Genomic DNA, 22,605 nt, shown 5'->3' with positions numbered 1-22,605 from the left:
GAGGACGAGACCAGGAGAGAGGCTGGCTCTGACCCTCGCGCCACGTAACACCGCTTCGGAGTAAAAGCCAGGTGGGGTGCTGCGGTTATCTAGGATAGATGCAGCTTTGGGGGAATTACGGAAAGAAAATACTAGCTTGGGGTAAAAAGCTTGGTCTTTACCTTTCTGCCCTGCTCACAGACCCCATGAGCATTTTAATGATGGTTTCTTCATGTTTCACCCAGGGTTTATAGGTCTCTGTCTACTGATGAGGCTGTGAAGGCTGTAGAAAAGTGGCTCGCTCTGGGGGAAGCAAATTAGAGCCTGAAATGGCCTGATTGGAAGGGAAAAGCCCATTTTTCCAGCATTTTCAATAACAGCCCCATTCCCAGGTGAGGGCACATCCAGCCCTTCCTCTGCGGCCTCCCACCTGCTGCCTGGATGCCAGGAGCATCTCGTAGGGACAGAAAAGGCAGCAGAGCCGGTGCTGGTCCAGCTGGGGTGGGGATGGGGTGCATGTGGCGTGGGGGTTTGGGACTGATGTGGCTTTGTGTCCTGCACAGTGACCTTGGGGAGTGAGGCCCGGCTCCAGGCTGTCCATCTGCGGCTCCCAGCAAAGGTAGGGCAACCCACGCTGCTGCCTTGGCCCCAGGAGGAAGCCTTTGGTGTCGAGGGTAAGGGGACACTGGCCTGGGCTGAGGCACGTGCATGGGTTTCGGGGGGGAATGGAAGCCAGGGCTGTGTTTCCTAATCCCCCCCAGCATACGAGGCACTGCTGAATGCTCACAGGCAGCTCAGGGACTCACCCTGCCCTGCCTTCCCTTAGGCAGATCCCCCAAGGCTCATAACCTCACCTCTCCCAGCTCTCAGGAAGCGATTAACCGTGATTTCTCCTCCTCCTGCAGCTCCCCTGTGCCCTGCACCTGGCACCCAGCACATCCCAGCCTCAGCACATAGCCAAAGCCCCAGCAAAACAACCCGACACAGACCTGCACGCCGACAAACCCACATCGTGCCAGCTCCCCTCTCGCAGCTCAGCGGGGACCAGGCACCGGGCTAAATGCTGGTGCAGAATAGAAATTTGCCTGCCTTTAAGGCTGAGCCCTGGGGAGTGGCCGGCAGCCCCACGGCGATGCCCTCTGCAAGCCATAGCGGGCACGGGGCGCTCAGGCCTCCTGCTGCCGGCGGTGGGGTCCGCACACCCTCTGCAGCTTCCCCATCTCTACAAATACGTTAATAAAAGATCGGTTTGCAGACGCAGCTTGCTGTAGATGACAGCATTAGAGGCGCATCTGTTTCTACTAAGCACCAGTTTCGTGCTGGGTTTATTTGGTCCATTTGCAGAGGGGAAGAGTTGCTTTCGGCATTCGGAGATGTCTCATGTCTGGGAGGAGTGGGGGGGAGATATATTTTTGGCTCTATTTAGCCACAAAAATTTTGTTTTAGAATAAAGAAAAATATCCCTGTTTTCTGTTTGCTGCCAAACTGAGGCAGACGATTTCTTGTGCAAGCCCTCATTTGTTTGAGAACTCGGTGTCCTGTTGGAAAAATAAATGTTCTGATGGGAAAAGCTATCAGCGTGTATTGACCAGTTATTGAAAGCGACCTGCAAACATCAGTTTCAACCTACCTGAAAAAGCAGTTCCCAAAGCTTTTGCCAATACATATAAGGCAGAAGGAGATAGGTCTTTGATTTTTTGGTGAAGTAGCTGCAGAGCAAAATCCTTTCTGCAGGCGCAGCTGCGCCGGCCTCGTCACGGCAGGCATGAATTTTCAGTGCCAAATACACGCCTTTGCACCCCGACCAGGCTGTTTGCTCCTTTCTGAGAGCCGACCACCGCGGGAGGCCACGGCGATGGGGCAAGGAGAGCGGCCGATCAGTGACGTGGGGAAGCCCGGGATGTGGCTCCTGCCCAGGATGCTCCCGGCTGACGGCAGCACCTTCTCCCCATCCCGGGGCTGCAGGGTGGCCTTCCCACCGCCGACGTAAGGCCAGACACACAGACAAGAGCTCCCAGCAGCGCTGTTCTCCTCAGTGAGACTGTCACAAATGCCTACAGAGTCTTCCTAATAGATTTTTTTTTCCCCTGAAGCTTTTTAATTAAGCCTTTACAACCTCAACTCACTTTAAACAATTTTGTTTCTTCTTTTTCATAAAGGAAATATTATGATCAGGGGGAATAAAACTGCTGTTTTACCTGGATCTGCCTTCATTTTATAGCATATCAAAAGCAAGATGGAGAGTCAATAATGCTGGGACGGGGGGGGTCAGGGGATGAATACAATGTACATGCGCTGAAGGCAGCACAGAGAGATTGGGAGCTGGAAAGACAAAAGCTTATCCGGATTGAAGCTTCAAAAGCAGAATCAGCTCCTCAGATGATATAAATCACCTGGACTCCCCTGACATGCTGCTATTGCTGTAGCATGGCTTTTATGTATTGATTTAAGGGAGAATAAAGGTCAGGGGCTTAGCTGCAGAGGAGGCATCAGGGCTGAGGCTGTTCAGCTCTGGGTAGGTGGTGATGGGCAATGAGGAGGATCTGCATTCAGGCAAGGTCAGAACAGGTTGGAGAGGACCCCAAAAAGATGTGCATATGCTGGAGCTATGATAGCCCCGAAGTCTAGGAGCAGAGCCCGGTGTAACCCGCCGAGGGTAGCCGACTGGACCCTCAGTTTGCAGGGTTAGCCCAGGCACAGTCATCCTGGGCTTTAGGGAAAATCCAGATTTCAGTCTGGACCTTACCATCAGCAGCTCTGACTTTTCTCCCCATCTGTACTAGCACGAAAAAATCCCAGAAAGGACAAAGTGGGACCAGCTGGAAACGGTGCCTGCAAATGCCACAGTGCTGCTGGGAAGAGGGTGATGGTACTGCAAACCTGGGTGTGCAAACATCGCTTGCTATATCGACTGCACGGGGGTGTTGTAGATTTGGGGGATAAAGGTTTCCTGAGCCACGGAAAGGCCAACTGTCTGCCTGGGGACTTCTGAGAGGGTGGATTTCGTGAGAAATGTTCTTTATTTACTCAATCAGCCGCAGCCAGCAGCTGAGCTAAGAGCAGGCGAGTCTGCCTGTAGCGAGCGGCTGCGTGAGGGTTGCTGGCCGCAATGAGGTGTTTGCTGTCTGCGCTGAGATTTGTGATGGTCCCGGAAGGCCCTTGGTGGGTGGGAGTGGGAACTCACCCTCGTTAACTGCGTCCTTTCTGCCGGCCAAAACCACCCTCCGCTTTATGAGAAACACGGAATCGGTAGTGACAGGCCTCCCAGGCCGGGCGCGGTGTCGCTGGTGGTTCTCGGAGGGAGGGGATGCGCAGGGCTAGGAGGCTGAAGGACATGGTCCCGCCATCACGGTCCTGCTGTCATGATCCCGCTGAGGAGACGCCGTTTGTTTGAGGAGGAAGGAAGGATTGTGACATCTCTGTCCTTCTTCTTTCCATCTCTGTTCCCATTAAAATACACATGGGGAAAAATCAAAAGAGAAATGAAACGGCGAGCGGTGGAGGTGCCGTGGGACCAGCAGTCCCACGCAGCCCGAGGAAGGTGCAAAGCCTTGCCGGGACCAGCTCTTTGGGGTTTATCTGACTGTTTTCATCATTGCTCTGTGAGAAGGGAAAGGGACCACACAGCAGCAGAAAGTCCTGGAAATCTGTGAGGGAGGCCGTTCCCAGCACTCTTCTCTCTACTGATGCCCCTGTATAGAGTTGGCTATGGAGGACATATGGCTCTGTATAGGCTCCAACTTGGTGAGATAACACCTCGCAATTAAACTCCTAATTACAGCCAGCGAGTGTACTTTCCCAGCTCTGACCCGCCTGTCTCGGTTGCACACATGGTCGCTCTGACGGACCAAGTGGGCCAGGACTGGGGTCACCCCATCTCGACTGGCCTGTCTGTTCCATCCCCTCCACATCAGACACTGCTGTCTCTCCTCTGCTCCCGCTTCTGAGGCATCCTAAACGCTGCTTGTGCCCTGCAACTTTGCCTTTTCTCAAAAAAAAAAAAAAAAAACCACGCACAAAAAACTACAGTAGAAGCAGGGGAGGAAATTGCCTCAACTTGCTTTACTATCTCATGGAACAAAAATGCCTCTTAAGGCTGTTCAGGGAAAGAGAGGGTCAAATGTCCCTCATTAATGCTGATTTACTGAGAGGGCTGGGAAGTGGAAGAGGGAGACAGTCCAGCTGCCTGTCTCAGCGCGCAAGGAGCCCGGCCTGGGGTCCAGGCCGGGAGGTGAGGGCAGGTCCCCCCGGCATGCGATCGGGGTGGCGGGTTTCCCAGCAGAAGGTACGGCAGGGTGCAGGCGGCTGTGCACCCACGCTGGGCTGCCTGCACCCCAGAGCAGACCCGGCCTGCACTAACACAGCAGAGAGGCAGGGCAGAGCCTTCTCGGCCTTCGCCGTGGGAATATCGTGACTTTCTGAAGAAAAGAGCAGAAGATGAGTCCTTTGCAGGGAGGCTGGTGCTGGGTCGGGGCGGTTTCCTTGCACCAGCCTCAGCCCATGCTGCCCTTTGCTGGGCAGCCTCCAGCCCCCAGGCACCTGGAGCCGGGCAGAGAGAGGAAAGGGAGAAGGCTGGCCCAGATTTGAGGGTATAAATCAGCAGGATTCCTCTCCAGAGAGAGCTCAATTACACTGATTTACACTTGCTGCGGATTTGGTCCATTCAACCCAATTAAAACTCCAGAGGAAGTGCAGAGAGGCAGGATGTAATTACCCGCTCTGGAATCCCAGTTCAGAACAGGAGGCAGAACTCTCCGGATCAAATTAATCCCTGGTGTAACTCTGCCGAAGTTACACCAGGGCTATAATTGGCCTGAAACATTTTAACTATCTCATTTAATGTTATTCATGCTCTGCTGGAGATGAGAATGTTTATCCTAAATGAGAGACTCTAATGCTCCGTAGCAATAATAGAGTGTGAGGCTTATGCAGTTGCTCATTTACGAGGATGCTGGGGAGGCCAGATTGTCACAGAAGATGCGGCAGATCTGGGCTCCCCAAATCTTTAACCATTTCCATGGCTCCTGCGGTGGTTGGTTTTCCCATTGACCTTCCTCCAGTGTGCCCACCCTCCTCATTCCCAGGCTGCTTTTCCATCTCTTGGAGATGCTGGGGGCTTGCACCACATCCCCAGCCACGGGCAGGAGCAGGAGGAGATGTAAAGGAGTAGAAGAGGGAATGGAAAGCACTGAGAGAGGCTCTTCAGGATTAAAGCTTCCATAAATCAGCAGAAGTGAGATTTCGCAGCAATAGACTTGCCTCCCCAGTGATGCTAAAAGAGGGGATTTCCATTGATGAGAGCTGGTTCCCTTGGCTTTTCTCTGAGTCACTCTGGGGAAGCAGCTCCCCAGGCTCCTGCAAAAGGAGCGGCTTCAGTGCTGCAGGTAGCTCAGCCAGCACGTGGAGCACCACGGTCCCCGCTGCCAGCTGCACACCCCTATGGCCAGTGTTTCCAGCTGCTGGCCCTGGATTATCCACCAGGCTCAGAGGATGGGTTTTTTTGAGAGGAGGCCCGAGCACGCTCCCCGCGGCGGGAGGCAGCAAGGCACCGTCACCCTCTGTGGGGAACACATCTTGGGAGCCACGATCCACCCCATTCCCCTTCCGGATGCCATCGGCCAGCCCAAGCACGCGTCCCGCCGCTTGGAAAGCAAAGCCTGCAAGGTACGTTCCTCCCTGCCGCAGCTGTGCCCTGGCTGGTGGCACCCTGCCAGGGGTGCAGTTTGGCCCCGAACCTCCGCCGTGTGCCCCACGTCCTCCCAGAGCCAGCCCCGGCAGCTACCGCTCACTGCGGGCTCTGCATCGGCGTAACCGGGCTTTGGGAGGATTGCCATTATCTGTCATTGAATCATACTTCCACTCCCTAGGCTGTTTTCAAAACAGACCCCTGGTCTTTCCCTCTGCTCCCCTGCCAGTGGAAACCACAGGAAAGGCAGGTCTGTTTGTTCCAAAGCAATTTTTAATGCCCTGTAGCTTAGTGGAGGCTCGAGCATTACAATTCATTCTGCCTCCTCTCTGTTCCTCAGAGGATATTAGATCCTTCTCTTGATACTTCCTCACTCTTTGTAGATGTTACCCTAGTTTTAATTTCCAGGCCTTCCAGACTGTTTTTAACAATGCTGAGCTTTCAAGTTGCTTCCTTCAAACTCTCTCCAGCCATGCTTTCCCAGAGCATAAATAGCTTTGATTATTCCCAGATGTTTTTAGTTTGTTAACCCCAGAGTAGTATTGTGTAACGGCTTGGAAAGAAGACTGGTAGCAGGCGTCCTGGGTTCTCTTTCCTGGTTCACCAAATTACTTCCTGAGCAGAACATCTATGGGATTTATCCTACAGAAGCAATGCCATCAGCACCAGGCTATCTTGCCATAGAGAACAGGACCAGAGGTGGCTGAAGTCCTCTCGCTCATAACGATAACCCTCTGAAAGCATGGGTCATTTCCTCCACCCAGTTCCTCCTTATCATCCCAGCTGAGATTTCTAAGCAGGATGACACGCTGGGGCAACGAGCCCGCAGGGAAGCCTTTAAGCAGGCATCACCCAGGCTGCCAGGCAGCACCTAGTGGAAAAGACCTTGTCCACCTCCAGGCCAGGCTGGATTCAAGCTGTGCCCATCCTTACCCACCGGCTGCCCAGCCAACACCACAACAGCAGCTCCGCTTTGGGCCAAGTTTTCCTTGGCCTGGGAGGACGCGTGTGCGTATCCTGACAGGCTGAAGTGTGGGGAGTAAGGAGTTTTACACAACTGGCTGAGCTCCTAGCAAACCTCTGCGGCCCTCTTGACTCCGGCAATCCTGCTGCTCTCATGCTTAAGACATTGCACTGCTAAACACACATAAACATCCCCGCTCCCACTAGCAGAGAGCCAGAGTGTAGCTGAACTGGCAGGAGATGCAGTTCCTCTCAGTCATCCATAAATCTTCCCAAGATCACCCCAAATACTCCACATTTCTTGGTGCCTCCACCCGCCCTGCAAGATCCTTCCACTTCTATTTCTCAGCCCAGTGCCCAGCTCCACAAAGCCCGAGGTTACTGGGACGGATGTGAATACATCGCATAGCGTCTCCCTCCCATACGCAGGGGACCACGCCTGGGCAGGGCAAGGAAGAGCAGCAGAAGAGGAGGAAAACAAGATGGAAAAAGAGAAAAAAAAAAAAAAGCAAGTGCCTGGAAAAAAGCATCAAGGGAGAATATTTATTTAGCAGAGGGCTAAGCTAAGGGACGAACCAACCTGCCCCGGCATGTCTGCACAACTGCAGCGTGGTACTCAGCCCCGCTAGCTTGTACCAGCTACAGCTGGGAAAGCAGGTGAGAGGCAGCCCGGCCGCATTAATCCCTCTACAGTCAAACCGATCTGCTGTGGAAAGACTCTACCCCAAGGCAAACGTCCATGCCTCTGCCTGGGACACGGAGCACCCCGAACGCCCAGCCCCACCACAGCAGGGTGCAGCGTAGTGCTGAGCAGATGTGCCTCAGGCCCCGGCTCTGTCTGAGCTGGTTGGACCAGGGCTGCACCCAGAGGAGCTCAGGAGAGCGGGGGGGGGACCAGAAAGCCAAGCTGTGAGTGAAGAGTGTCAGCGCTTGGAAAGCGCAACCAATTTGCTTTTAGTACAGTTCATGCCTTTCCAACAGTGCCTAGAATAACAAATTCCTTCCACCCTCCACGCTTGAATGCTGGAGGAAGCTGCTGAGAAACTTAATTGATTAGCTGGCTGCGTGCACAGAAAAAAATTGCCCAGCATCAAGGCAGTCACTGTCTTGACAGTTAACGCAGACACCGGTGGGAGATTAGAGAGACCAGCTGCAGTTTTTTATCACACAACCCCTTCTTTTAGTCTGGGAACAAGGCAAGGACTGTTCTGATGGGGCGACCCACTTTGTAGTGGCGTCGAGGGGCTGGAGCATTAGGGCTGTGTCCAGGCTGCACTCACCACCCACCCGGGGCTCGCTGGGCAGGCATGGCCCGACCCTCAGTCCCAGCACCTTCAGCTGTGAAGGGCAGGGAAGCAGACTTTGGGCTGCCGGCACCTCTCCCCTCCGCTCTCCAGCCCCAGAGGTCCTGGCAGCCCTGGCAGCCCCTGGGCAGCAGGAGCAGATGCCCTGAGAGCAACTTTAGCATGCAGGGTGCAGTAGACAGAGCTGAGCACACTGGAGAAGTTGAGTTTCCACATGCCTCACGGCATCCTCCCCAGAAAAGAGGCACCCAGCTTCCCTAGCCCCTGCAGGCCACCCCCCCCACCCCATCCCAGCCCCTGCCTAGGCTTTCTGCTTTGCTCTCAGCATCTCTAGCGCTGCCCCGCCTGCCACAGGGTCACCGCCTGCAGCTCCGTACCACACAGCACCGCTCTCCCTGTTTGGCAAAAGAAAACAAGAAGCTAAAGGCCTGCAGGGGCTGTGAACTTGCCTGTCATGTTCTCTGACAGTATCAAGACCTTTTGCTGCCTGTGTTTTTCCCAAACTGTCACCACTTATCACACCCCTTTCTTTAAACCTCTGATCCTGAAAGCTTCCCTGAGCCCTCTGCAAAACAAATGGAGAGAGCGTGGTCTGTTCTCCAAGGAGATTGGACACCACCACAAAAGCAACGAGGCTGACAATGCCAGAGCTCCTCAGAGCAGGTACAGGCAGAGCCAAGCGTGCATGCCTGTGCTGTATGGCTGCCAGAGGGGGGAGGCAGGCAGCCTGCTAACCCCCAGCTTCCTCCTCTCCCTCAAACTGCTCAGCTCCTGCTTCTTGGCCTCGGCAGAGGATGAAAGGGAAAGGAAAGGGCTCTGCCCTCCTGTTTCTCTCTGCTGAGCAGCGCTGCTCTCCTGCCCCCCGTTTCCCCTGTTGCTGCTATTTGCTATTTGACCTGAGCAGCCCAGAGGAATTTTAGTCACGGTGCATTCCTAGCACAGCATCTGTTTTCTAGAGCAAAACGGGAACAGCTGCCAAGAAACAAATCTTCCCCTGATGCCTGGCACTTCTCATGGGTGGAATGAAACTTCTTGAAACCCCAGGGGAAAAACTACCAGAGCTCAGCTGCAGCAAAATCCATCCCACTCCAGCCCGGCCCCTCCAGGGATTTTTGCAGTGCGAGGGGGCTCAGACAGAGACTAATGAACATGATGAGAGCATCCATACGGTACCGCTCTGAAAGCTTTAAGTTAACAAGGAGCTAAAGAGAGATCTCTTTAGCTGAGGGTAGAGCGCTGTGGATAGAGTGCACTCTGGCTGAACGCCCCCAGCCCCGGCATCCACGTCCAACCATGCCCAGTGTTCTTCTGCTTGTCCAGGCCTGTTGTGCCCAGGCAGGATGGAAGCAGGTGGATGGTGCCAATACGGGACATGCTGAGTTCACACATGGCTTACTGTGAAAGAGCTTTTGAGGCTTGTCAGGGCTAAGTGAGGTTTGTCCCCCGGAGCTGTGAGAAAGCCTGGTGCTATCAGAGCAAGAGGAGCAAGGAACGACGCACACAGGGGTTGCATGAGCTGAGCTGGGTCTCAGACTTGCAGGTGGGGGTGCCTGCATTCACAGGACCACTGCATTCTTGAACAGCAGAGCTGACAGAGGTACATAACCCTCCCCATGAAGGTTAACATCTCTCCTAGGTATTAACCAAACACCAGACAAGCCTGCAACTGTCTCTGCCATGCCCATGGGATTCTTCTTAGATTGCTGTGGCTCAGCAGGTTCTCCGAAGGAGGTTAAATACTGATGTACAGAGTCTCTGGTTATTGGGAGGAGTAAGCAGAGCAGCTCAGGTAGCTGATGCAGTCAGGGAGAGCTACAGCAGTGCTTCGGGAGCAGCAGCATTACTCGGGAACCCAGAGGTGGTCAAAGATAGCCAGAAGGGAACGAGGAAAGGCTTTCTGGAGGCCTGGGAGCAGCTGAGACACACAAGCAGCCTCAGGGCATACAGTTTCTTGGCCCTTCCAGCTGAAGGAGCAACACTTGCTGTGTGTTTGCTCGAATCTTGAACGTGACAGATAGAATGTGGTCAGGAATACTGGTAACCCAGTTTCTTGGAAGGCTTATACTAGCTAACACCTGGTTTTTGCTGGTAACTAGAATGCACCCTTAGACATGATGCAGAAGGCAGCCTTCAGACAATACCAAGGAAATATGCTTTTTTCTTGTTCACCCTGACTGATTCTGTGGTTTACTTTAAAAGCACCCATTGCAGTTAGTGCTCGGCATTCTCAGCCTGGCAGCGATGGGCCTGATGGAGGTTCAGCTATACCTTCTCAGTACATCATTTTAGCAGGACATGCTGGAACAGGCTCAGTCAGTAGCAGTACCAGCCAATAACTCCCACCATCTCAGCAGTTCGCTCAAGTAGGGGCACTGTTTTTGCAACCGTTAAAATTTTTAGGCATGAAACATTTAGAGTTCACAGCTAGGACAGATGTAGCACTGATCTGCTAAAGCCTCAGGCAGCGACACCAGGTTAACCCCAGTTAAGATGCATTTAGTTTTTATGTGAAGGTAACACGAAGGTCACATTGCAACACACATCACATCCTCAGTCACTGGGAGTCCCAGGAGATTGCCGTGAATGCTGCAGAGTGAATAGAGCTACTGACTGCAGGCAAGTCATGACAGCACTTTATCTTCTAAGTTGAAGCTGGCAGAAAAGTCTGATCCTTGAAAAAACAAGAGTTTATTTGTGATCCAGGCTTTCAGGCCAGGTTTACATAGCAAGCCAGTCTCAGCGAGACTAGACCGCAGCTTATCCTTCCGTTCCTTGGCTAGACCAGGCCTTGCTGTTATAACAACACAGGCAAAGTCCACTGTCACAAACACCATCTGCTGAAGCGGAGGAAGGTTTCACACTGTGTCGGTCTCTTTTATCTCAGTGTAGGTTCTGCACAGGAGCTGGCTGAAGTTGGAAAAGCAAAGGAGACCCCAGCAAGAGCCTTCCCAGGTGCTGTCCGTGGGCAGTTACCGATTTAACCAGAGCAGGACTCTGGGAAGGCAGCACAGCAGGTAAGCAGGCCCATCCCTCACATCACTCTTCAGGCTTTGGTTGAAAGTAGTACCAGGGTTTTCTCCCACCAAACTGCACGAAGCCCCAGGCAACAGAAGGAGCCCTGCTCAAGAGCTAAGCCAGCCCAGCCGAGCTCAGTCTTTCTGATTTGGATCAGGTCACTCCAGCAACAGAAGCAGCAACAGCCAGGCTGGGACTGGCTGTATGAGGAACCACTGCATACCTCTTCCCTCCTGTATCTGCACAGAGGTACGGCCACACACAAGCCAGCAGCAGCAAGGTCAGCTTCTTAAACCACCCAACAGGTACCCAGGCTGCTCTGGAAACAGCATCTTCAGGAGACAGCTCAGCACTACTGCCAGACTGAGCAGCTGAAGCAGGAACTTAATTCTAGAGACTGTAGAGCAAATACAGCAGATCAGAGCACATCTCTACAGCAATACAGGTTGCACACACCAGCCAAAGCAACTAACAGCAGAGAGCAACTACCCAGCTATGGGTGCTGAAGTGATATATACCCCACGGCTGGGCATGGGGCTGAGCAGGATTGGGCCGGAGGGAGACCGGGGCAAACACAAGGCTGGGCAGGAGCAGAGCAGGTGAGACTGGGCTGAAATGAGTCCTGACTGGGGGCTGGTGACCAGCTGAGACCTCAGGACCTACTCTGCTCCCAAGAGACCTTGTTCCTATATATCCTCCTCACATATACACCCTCATTTTCCCAGCCCAAAGTCTCCCCCAAGCTAAGAAGGATGCCCCCTTCCCCTGAGATCACACACAGGCGATGGTCCAGCTCCAGGGCAGATGCTCCAGGGTTTGGCATCTGGGACGCAGCGTGTCAGATCTGCATGGAGGCTGGAGAGCAGCCACTGATCTCCAGCAGCCTGCAATACCCAGGGCTTCAGACCAAGTCCTTCTCAGCCGGCAGCCAAACCAGGATACAGCTCCGGCTCTTCAACAGTAAAAAGCTGAATTAGTAGAAGTTGTGTTGCCAGCTGTGTATTTAAACAGGAATTACATAGGGTTTCTGCTGCAGTAATGCACCAGGTGCAGATGAGAAAAGAGGGGTAGGGGGCTGGCAACTGGGAGCCCCCATCTCCTGAGAGGTGCTCAGAGGAAAGAGAGGCTCCCAATTCCTGCCCTGCTCACGTGCAGGCAGGGCACCCCAGCAGTCAGCCTGCCCGCAGCACCTTGCTCCTTTGAGCTCCCTGGCTCCTGCTGAGCTTTGACCACTGTGAACCTTAGGTCTGGGAAAGAAACACATCATCAGGAGCGCTCACAGCCACTGACCCCCGGCGTAGATGCCCTGGCCATGAACTGGGATCCTACAGCATGAGGTGCTGGCCAAACGCAGACATCAAAGGTGGCGCCTGTGCCAAGCTGCAGCTCTTGGAGGAAGATGTTAGGGAAGCAATTATGAATTTGGAGCCTCCCAAAGTACGTTGGCAGCTGGATCCTCTGGATGAATAAAACCCTGCCAAAACTTAAGATCTGTTTCTGCAAAGCTGAAACAGCAAACTTGTTTGTCTTTCCTCTTTCCCCTCCCAACTATGTTGTTGTTTTAAACATTTACAGAGAGCTTTACAATGTTTAAATAATTATTGGGGCAGGGGGGGGATTGTTTTTACTTTTTTGCCAGCTGCTCCAAGTCAGCAGCCCTTCGCACACAAGTTCTGCTAGATCAGGTGCTGTGGTTTGAGACATTACCACCCACGCTGTCCTGGTTACCCCTGCCTTAGTTTGCCTGCCCCACAGCTGGCCTGGTAGAAGGAACCCCCACAACGCGCCCTAAGCCTCAGTCATGCCCCAGCAGCCACCAGGGAAGGGGGTTACCCAGAGACCAGCGAGCTGCAGCAGCTCCCTCTCTGCAGGCTCTGCTGTGTGTCTGTGGGGGAGGAGTGCCAGCAAGCACAGCCCCTCGTTTGCTAGATAGAGGGGTGTACGTCCAGCTCCCACCACACAGCCGCCCTCTCCAGCCCCCCAGCAGCACCCCCCAAGCCACAGAGCTCGCACACCGGTGCTGGTGCACACGTATGTGCTGGGCAGCCATGGTGGAGCTTTCTCCCCGTGATGTGGCAAGGAGAGGTGGAGGAGGATGCTGCCGCGGCAGAGTTCTCCCATCCCCGAGCACAAGTGCTATGGAAGATCAGCCATCTCCCGTGGTGCGTGTTCTCCCGCCCACCTCCTTCAGCAGCAAGGCTGCTCGAGATGACAGCTGAAAGGAGAAAGGAGAGCGCCTGAAACGTGCAGGGGGAGAGATGGCTGAAGACAGACCGACCTTTATGCAACAGCAGAAGCATTAGGTCAACAGCAAAGCAGCAGTACACGTGCTGGTGGTTAAATCAGAGAGGCACATGAGTCTCTCCCTCGTGAGCAGGTCTGCAAGAATTTGGGGGTTGCATTGGGCTCATTGAGTTTTATTTACAGCCTGGCAGAGGGTGAGGAGGTTGCGGGGGGCGGAGGGGAAGAGTGAGGAAGGCTGTCGAGGAGAGCTGGAGGCTTTTTGCAGGATGTTTGGACTGAGCAAAAGGACAGAGAAGTGAGTACGAGACATGCTGTGGAAGCAGGATGTGGGGTAGAGAAAATGTTTATACAGCCAACCGTGGGCTGATCCATGGGACACTTTAGACACCATGAAAGCTATCTGCAAGTGGATAGATCGCATTCTATAGGAAACTAGTGGTTTAAAACAATGCTACCCTCACTCTTTGATCTATTCTGAAGAGATCAGACTTGGGAGCCTGAAGAGAAGGAAAGATAAGTAGATCCATAAGTTCTGCCTACACAGGCAGGCTGGGTGGGAAGGACCATTCATTATTTCTTCTTGTACAAGAACTTGGGGCCATCAAACAAAATTAACAGGAGCCAGACACAGAACAAACAAAAGGAAGGCTGACCCGGGCAAGTCCTCCCCACCGGAGGGAGCGGCTGTTACAGGTTCACAGGGGGACTGGGCGAGCTCATGGAAGAAAAAGTTACCAAAATACCTATTCCAGAGAAAACCCGTTAGTGGAGGCATTGAACTGACATCTGGCTCCCAAAGTTCACACCCCTCAAATGGCTGGTAGGGTACTAGGAGATGCACCATATGTAATCACCCTGCTTTTGTAGTTTCCTAGGCATCCATTTTGGGCATCTCTTGTAAAAACAACATGAGCCTGGACGGCCCCTGGTCTGATGCCCTGCCGCAGGGCTCCCTCAAGGAGATGTGACCAGGAGGCTGCCCTCAATAGACCTTCTTACCACTGCAGGCTTTTATCGACTGCCCTCTGTAATCTAGTGAGACCTCAGTTCACCACTTTGAACTTGGTCAAATGAAGCATTCAGCCTGCTCCCCCTGCATGAGGGCAAGAAAAATGACCTAACAGGACCTGAAATAATGTGACCTTTCATCATTTAAACATGTTCTTTCCCAGTAAGCAATGAAAGTAGCAGAGCCGCTATTAGTAAAAGTATCTCAAAACAATTATCTCCTTCCTCTGGTATAAACAACGGGAAGCTAGAGGTGAGCCAGAGATATGGCATTTGCAATTCTCCACTCAGTCTTCAGCAGGAAGAAATGAACACAACTCTGACACAACCACTTGACCTCTGTGCAGCTTATGCTCATTACTTGCAAGAACATCCTTGTTTGCTCCGCGCGTGCCTAGCATATTTTTTTTGTATCTAAATAGATGAAATGTTGCTTATACGACAGTGCAGATTGGGTTGACTCAATCAATGGCTGGTTGGCCAAGTAACCCAGGCAAACAGAAATACTGCTTTTGATAAAAGACCTGAGAAATTCCTCATTAATATTGCCTAGCTATTTTTATACCAACTCACTCCCTTTCTGCTTACCATGCCTTTCATCTCTCAGGCTGACATAGAAAACAGAGAGGATCTATCTCTTTGCCCAAAGCAAGGTCAACTCTCCATTTCCAGTAGCTTTTTACCTAGCTTGGCCTTCAGGATTTTCCATGATGGAAACCTTACCTCTGGTTTCACTAGCCTTACAGAGTTAAGTTTCTCCTACCATCTTTGAGTGCATTTGTGTAGCTGTACACATCTTCCAGCTCTGGGTATGCTCCGAGGATATATATTTTAATTAAATATATTCGTCCATGAAGAAGCTGGATTCCTACTGCTATTGTTCAACAAGTGCAGATGTCTGGCCCCAGGATTTATCCATGCACACGCTGCAATCGGAACAGTTTGTTGTGTGCTCTCTGTTCTGATCAGCTCCTCCAAGGAACGAAGCTGTGAATGCAATCTGGCTAGCTTTGACAAGATGGTCACTTTGCCTAGCTGGGACATCAGACCTGAAGCGATCAAGTCAGTGGCTGACACCATTTCTTCTGCTGTTCGGCACCATCAGGACCTTCTCTGCTCTTCACCTGCAGGAATCCATACCATAGCCCTGCCTCCAGATACCACCATGCTCCCAGGAAAGCCACCCCTTTTTTGTACAGATACTCTGTAAAGATAAAGGTCTTGTTATTCAGTGTACAAAGTTTGGCCTTTAGACAGGCCCCAGTTACAGCAGAGCATTTCTGAGCCTGCTAAAATTCTACATAAGCACACAGGACATGCTGAGGAGGAATGGGATTAAGCATGTATTTAACTTCAAATGGAGGCTTAAGAGCTTTGCTGCTGGGAGAAGGGAAGGACATTTTGTTTGCTGTGTGCCTTGTCCTGTGTGGGAAGATGTTGCTTGTCTGCCACTGAGCTCCGAAGAGCCTTCCGGGCATTTCTCGGGACTGGCTTGAAGCAGCAGGCACCCAGATTTGGGACCTCGTGGCAGGCTTTTTTTAACACTACAGATCTTTTCTCTCAGAAGTCTGGCACCTGAAATATCAGCAAACGATCTCCAGCCGTACCCCAGGAGACTGTTCTTTGTGCACTGCTGTTCACACAGCATATATAACAGAGATGAGCATCAATCCCGCTACCCCCTGCACCTCGGCTTCTCCTTGTGCTTCGTACGCTCCAGCCATGCAGGGGGCTGGTGGCTGCCAGACACGGTGAGCAACGGGGGACTCGCTTTTTAATGTGTTCAGATACCCTGGTTGCTCCCCCCAGCCATATGTTGAAGACGATAACCACAGCGGGGCATCTCTGAACGAACGGATGCTTTGTGTCTGCAGGCTTTGTGGAACCCTGTCTGTGGGGTGGGACTGGGACAGGCAGAGAGGGAAAATCAAGAGGAAATCAAATTGCTATCAGTAAGCATGGAGAGTTTCTCCATGGAAGCCCTTACTGGCAGCCAAGAGGGGAAATGGGTGGGAAACTGGGAGGAGACCTTGTCATTCAATTCAAGCATGGGATCAAAGTCCAGCCAAAGTTAGAGACGTTCTGTCATTGATTTCTGTTTGCCTTTCCACCTTTCCCTTCTCTGTCACATATTCTGCCTGTTCTCCTGCTACCTGCTCTAGGGATAACCAAATACCCTACAGCCGAGCTCAGACTTCTTTGCAGAGGGTAATGCTGTGCCTTCACAGGACAGATGCTGAAGTGCTTTGAGAAAGTGGAAATAGAGGGGCTTAATGCAGCCTATGATTTGCTGGAGGAAGTAATCCCCTGTTAGGAAGTGGGGAGCAGCCCCAGAACGTCCACATGTAGTCCTCCATACTCTTTTGATAGCTTTCCTTACTTGCTCAACAGAAGAGGAGTCCTTTCAAAGACTGGAGCAAGAAAATACCGTAACTGATGGAGATTGGCCACAGGAAATCTATCAAAATTATGTCCAAATTGCCTTTGGGAGCAGCATTGCAACTGCCTGAGGAAGGAGAATGTGTTCAACCAGAACTGCTCAAACCAGACGGTAACTCCCTTGCATCCCTAGGAAGGTTCAGAGACTCGTTGGAGGAGCCACCATGTTCTGCTGACCTCTGGGAGGCTGTGCCTTGTACTGCAGCTCCCGGGCGAAGTTTGCACGTCGAAGATGTGTGTGACATGGACGCCCTCTAAAGGGAAGAGCTGAGAAAACTTGATTGGAAGTTGCAGAGATTTCTAAGAGTGTGGGCATGGATGAGGCGATGACCACCTCTCTTCATCCAGAGTCTTTGTTCTGGCTCTAAAATATGCTTGGAAACATTATCTTTGGACTCCAACCATGAATAATTACAGCCAATCTACTGCACACTGAGCTCATACTATTCTCCCAAGCTTTAATTGTTGAGTCAGTTCATTACTTGGTACCTTGCAGAGCTCAGCGTTCATAGGCACAAGTCGACAGTTACTCTATGGTCTGAACAGCTTCCAACCAAAAAATCAAGATGGTGGCAAAGCCCTTGGCACATCTGAGCCTACATCTTCTCTCCTTCCAGGATCTGAACTCTGCACAAGGGAGGGGGATTTTAGTTGTTTTATTTTAAAAACCTTATGTCCCTTGGGAACTTAAAGGGCTAATTCTAGTTGCGGAGTTTTATGTATTTGCTTATTTGGAAAGCTAAAAGCAGTCAGGCAGGTTGCCAGCCACATCTTCACAGAGCAAAGGCCACTGCAATGAAGGCTGTGTTAATTACTGCCCTTCTGTACCATCGTCCTCCTTCCCACCAGGCCAAACCCCCGTGCCACAGGCTCCTGCAAGGAAGGCAGGCGCTGAAGCTCTCATGTCCTCGTACCAGAGCACGGGACTCTCTGCAGGCTCCTGCCCAACCTGCCAGGGCAGCCTGCTAGGCTTTCTGCAGCTAGTGCAGGGCACAGAGGGCTGGGAAGACCTTATAGTCAGCCACTTGTGTTGGAAGCGGCTTATTTTTATCAGCATATTGGTATCTCTTTACAGCCTTTTTGCACCACTTAAAAAAAAGTGTATCTTGCAGTCTGTTGACTTTTAATTTAACAGAGGCTTAAGAAACAACATGAGCCATTCTGGAGAGCAAAGGACTCAGGAGTTGGGTTAAATCTATGCTCTGGAAAAAACACCCCAAACTATCAGGTTCTAAAATAGGAACAAGGCCAGGAAGATCCAGGAATTAAAAATAAACATGAAGTCACGCTGCCTTTCCCTGGGAACTTGACTGCCTTGCCCGGAGAGGGGCCTCCCGGAGCACAGGGCCGGCCGGTGCCGGCAGCCGCACGGAGCCATCGGAGGGAATCCAGGAGCGGAGAGACAAGGAGCTCCTCAGCAGCGCTTCTCTCCAGCTCGTGGGACTCTTCTCCCTAGGACAACACGAGGTGCTGTTTTCGCAGACTCGGCAGCCCAGGTCAGACATCGGACGAGCTGGCCACGCCGCAGGACGCCAGCGTCGGACGCTTGCTCCTGCTGTCGCTGTGGGGAACCGGGCAACTTCCCACGGGCACATCTTCGATTCAAACGCCCCAAGGGACTGTGACTCCCCCAGCTCTCAGACATTTCAGGGGTGACCCTGGTTTGATACAGGGCTTTTATCTGTACTCTGGCTTCTCCGCTTTCAGACTCGGGTTTGTCTGCTTTCCGTTTCCAGTCACTAGAGCTTTTCACCACAAGGATGGATAAGGCTTTGGGGCAAGAAAGTAGATATTAGCTGTTCTTGTTTTTCGTCCCCCAGCTCTGTTTACACTTTGTTATTGTTGATAAGCTAAACAGGAACCTATAGAGCTCATGGCAGTTTCTAACAGTGAAGGACCATCATGGGACATACTGGAAGCATCACATATTCAAAGCACGGCACGTATATTTACTAACTAATCTCTGACTAATCCCCGATCTCCAACTAATTAGTCTTTTTGAAGCGTGCCCCTTCTTACATGAGCTAACGCGTGTTCAGCTTTTTGAAGCATTTAGCGTGCTAAGTACGGCCACGCGTGTCTCCCCAGCAAACGGGGCACGTGAAGAATGAATAAACGCAATGAGCGAGCGGCATGACGGCGCAAACGCTCCGCGCGCGGCGCCCGGGCCCAGGGCCCCTGTGGCGGAGGCCGCCGCCACCACGGCATCCCTGGCGGGGTGCTGAGCCCTCCGGCGGGGCGGCGGCCCCTGCAAGAGCCGAGGCCGGCCCTGGCGCTTCACGACACCCGCTTATTTCTTGGCCTTTCTCTCGGTTGGCATCTGCGCCCCGCAAACACGGGACGGAGCGAAGGAGACGGCCCAGCTCGCAGCTCCTGTCAGGGGAGCGCCGGGCACCCACGGGCACAGCCCGGGCCCGGGCCCCGCAGGCCGCGGAGGGACGGGACTACAGCTCCCGTCGGCCCCCGCGCCCCCGGCGAGGCTCGGCGCCCGCCCCGCCCACCCGCGGCCCTCAGCGCGGGCGCCGCGGATCGACATGGCGGGCGGGCCGCGGGCGGTGAGTGAGGGGCGCCGTCATCGCCAGCCATCCGCCGGCACGGCGGCCCCCGGGGGCGCGGGGATGGCGGGAGGGGGAGCGGAGCGCTCTTGGGCGCCTGCCGCGGCTGTCCGTAGGGGTGCGGCGAAGCCTCGATGTCTGCCTGTGGGGATGTAACCGTGCCCGCCCCCCCCCCCCCCCCCGCCGCCATGGCGGTGCGGCCCAGCCTGAGCGCTGCCACCAGCGCGGCACCGGGGCTCGGCGGAGCTCCCCGCAGGCAGCGGGGCTTGGCGGGCTGAGCCCAGCACTGCCCACCGCACCGCGCCGGGTACCCGAGCGGGCGGGGGGCGGGGTGTCAGCCGGACGAGACGCGCCCGGCCGAGGAACCACGGGGGCAAGAACGGCCTCGAGTTTTTGGGATGGCCCCGCGTGGACCAGGGCTGGCTGCTCTGGAAGCTGAGCTGGTGATGATAAAGTTATCCCTGTCTGAAATTAATCTTTCCTCTGTGGACGCATGACTCTGAGGCTCAGCGTTAAAGACGAAAAGGTAACGAAACGGTCTGTTACGCGAACTAACTCCCCGTCCCCTTTGTTTCAGAAGGCGGCATGGCATCGAGCAGGGGCAGAAGCACTCACCTGCCGGGGAAGCTGCCTCCATCGCCGGGCTGACTTTAAACCCGCACCAGCTGCACGACGGTGAGAAACATGGGCATCTCTCTTGTCGTAGTCTAGTTTTCTCCTGTTGCCGGGCTGTGGAAGCAAGATTCATTCTGCTGTGTCAGATGATATCCTTCTCTGTCCCTGGGGCTCCTGGGGGGAGATAGAAAAGCCCTGTGGCTCGATTAATATAATTAAGCTAATCAAGGCGTAGCTTTGTTGCAGCTGCCACCGGAGTGTGCAGCCCTTTGCTGCCATGGAGCATGAGCTGAAAGGCAGCACAGAATGAATGGGAATTTTACTGTTGGTGCCCAGTAGAGCAGCTACTTGTCAGCGTAGTCAGAGATGAGCAAGAGTAGAAGGGGTTAGAAGTAGGAGGGATTGGATGACAGCCCATTACAGAGACACTTGACACAGCTCATCTCATAACTGTCCTGGTCATCACAGAAATAAACCTAGTGAAAGAATAATTGGTCTGTGTGCCTGCCTGAGGTGCGCTGGGACAGTTTCAGACTTGGATCGGGTTGCTGGGCCTGGGGAGGTGCCGTAGCCGTACACCAAAGGGTCATCCTAGAAAGGACACATCCTGAAGAATCCTTCCCTGGAAGGGACATGTCTGTCTTATGGCTGCTTAAATGGATTTCTCAAGATAAATCTGTAGACAATTTACATCCCAGATGAGTGGATTATTCTTGTGTGGAAGGAGGGAGTTGCATTAAGATGTTTCTGTGTGCTGCTGAGGAGGATGCCTGTTTGAAACAGCTACAGAGGGTGTAAACCACCAAAGTCTCAGAGCTGGTGGTTTTGGGTTTTTTTCTAAGGAGGGATTTAAATAGCATCCCCCTCCCCAAGTTTCTTGTCTCTGAGTGAGATGGCTGACTGGCAAACATGGTCCTTTGTCTCTTCTGTGCTAAGTTTGTGAGACAAAAATTGCTCCTCTCTGAATGGAGAACCTCTTCTGATTCTTGCTCTGTGACCCAGTGGTGGTTTTTGTCAGAAGGGGTGCAGAAGAAATGAGCGGACAATCTATTTGAAGTATGTTTGCTAACAGTGTTCAATGCAATTTGTATTTAGGAGGAAGCCATCCTGCAGAATCCTGGGGTTGTTCCGCCTCCCAAAGTCAGCTTTGGCAAGAGGGTAGCTGCTAAGCTGGGCTTCGGGCTGGTAAGAGAATGCTTCAGTATTGCATGCTGCTTGTTTTCAAGTTATTAATTATATGTCAGATCTGTAGGCAGCGTGACTCATCTGCTGAGCAGAATACCTAGTCATTGAACGCTTACCAGGGACAGTACTAGTGGTCAGGAAGAACCTTGGTCATTGGCAGGTCAGCATCTGGGTGGTGTTGCTCTGTGTAATTCTGTAGCACTTGAGGAGTTCCTATAGCCAAGGGCAGGAGGGAGGCAGAGCCTGTGATGTGCTGTTATCCCTGTCTGACAACTCAGCTGTGAGGGAGAAACAACTGTCCACTGAGGCTTATGTATTTCCCCTTAGCGGGTCTCCTGCCCCTTGCAGAGGCTCAGATGACACGAGTGGCACCAGTAAGGCAAAAGCAGCGTCTGTCCCCTTTCCTCCCGCCCTTGCGGTGCGCAACTGCAGCACGAGCACGGTGCTGTACGCCCGGGCTCTTCAGCAGGCAGCTCTCCGGGGCCCAGGTACGGCCAGGGACGCAAGCGCTGCCTGCTGCTGCTGTCGTAGCACAGTTTAGTTCTGCGAAGAGCTTTTAAGTTGCTTCTCCAGCGAGGCACGACAGCAGGCTGAAGGGCAGATAAGAAATGCGTTTCTATCTCATGTGATGTACAGTCGCTGAATACACACGATCTAACAGCACTTTTTCTCCAGGTAGCTGACAGCTGCATTGTGCTGAATAATTTCACGCTTTATTTAACAGAATTTTTATTTGTTTGCAGAAGATCAATAACGTTTACTGACAGGCTGAACCGGCAACCTTGATGACAGTGGACTTCCTGAAGAAATCAAGGTTGGTATGCAGAAGGGGAGGGAATGCTACTGCGAACCAGCAGCCGGAATGGTTGCTCTGACAATAAAAATGTGTTCCAAGACCTGTCTCTGGGAAGAGCACGTGGGGCTTTTGGCTTTCAGGCAGTAAGGGGGGGAAAAGTGAAGAGGCAGCCTGGTGATAAACAGGAAAAGCAAAAGCTGCTCAACGCTGTGAGAATAGAGAGGGGCCGGAATTGTTTCCGAACAAACCTTTTTAGGAAAGCGGTTACAGCATTGCTCTGTGGTGTCTCCCCGCTCTAGAAGCGACAGAAGGCTGTCCTGGAGTGGGTCTTGCAAACGGCCACTGGTACGTGATTTGAAACAGTGTAAGATGGCCACCTGCGCGTAACCAGGCTCCCCCTCACTGCGCAGTGGCTGCTGCAACCGCATCGTGGGTAAGTTCCCACTAAAGCCGAAGAGGATTTGGGTACTAGTGCCGTTGGCTGGGCGGGGAGCAAGTTGTTGTCTCCTGAGACCCGTACTCTCGGTTAAACGGTGCAAATCAGGAACGTTGCAGCTGACGGGTACTTTGCTCTGACACTGTCTCTTCTCCACTAGGACCTGATCTACAGCTGGCTGGAGGAAAAAGGGGTTCCCTGCTGTTTTCTGTTCCAGAATAAAATAAGTTATGGAAAATCATGGCAATTGAAGTTGGTTATTTGAGTTGTTTTTTTTTTTAAAGGTTATCTACTTGAACAGAAATGGTTTTGATCAGGTAGAAAGAATTTTGGGTTAAAACACTTTCTGAGATTCAAGCAGGTGTGAGCTTTACCCTTCA

The 22,605-nt window shown here is 52.8% G+C and overlaps 2 long non-coding RNA genes and 1 other non-coding gene across 4 annotated transcripts; all 3 read left to right on the top strand.

Moving 5' to 3' along the window:
• On the top strand, positions 1–1,552 carry LOC142065271 (uncharacterized). The gene is made up of 3 exons (XR_012663330.1): positions 1–71; positions 543–598; positions 885–1,552. It is a non-coding gene; the product is annotated as an uncharacterized LOC142065271 (long non-coding RNA).
• A 4,066-nt stretch (positions 1,553–5,618) lies between these two features.
• On the top strand, positions 5,619–22,477 carry LOC142065270 (uncharacterized). Of its 2 annotated transcripts, none has more exons than XR_012663329.1 (6): positions 5,619–5,643; positions 19,771–19,868; positions 20,904–20,993; positions 21,737–21,807; positions 22,089–22,222; positions 22,386–22,477. It is a non-coding gene; the product is annotated as an uncharacterized LOC142065270 (long non-coding RNA). The 2 variants fall into 2 exon arrangements; XR_012663328.1 differs by lacking the exon at positions 5,619–5,643 and adding an exon at positions 19,109–19,193.
• On the top strand, positions 19,629–19,703 carry LOC142065520 (small nucleolar RNA R38). Its single transcript, XR_012663442.1, has one exon. It is a non-coding gene; the product is annotated as a small nucleolar RNA R38 (small nucleolar RNA).
• Positions 22,478–22,605: the final 128 nt, after the last annotated feature.

The sequence above is a fragment of the Phalacrocorax aristotelis genome, chromosome 16 (assembly GCF_949628215.1).
Source record: "Phalacrocorax aristotelis chromosome 16, bGulAri2.1, whole genome shotgun sequence".
NCBI lineage: Eukaryota > Metazoa > Chordata > Aves > Suliformes > Phalacrocoracidae > Phalacrocorax > Phalacrocorax aristotelis.
This window is presented reverse-complemented; position numbering and strand designations above follow the sequence as displayed.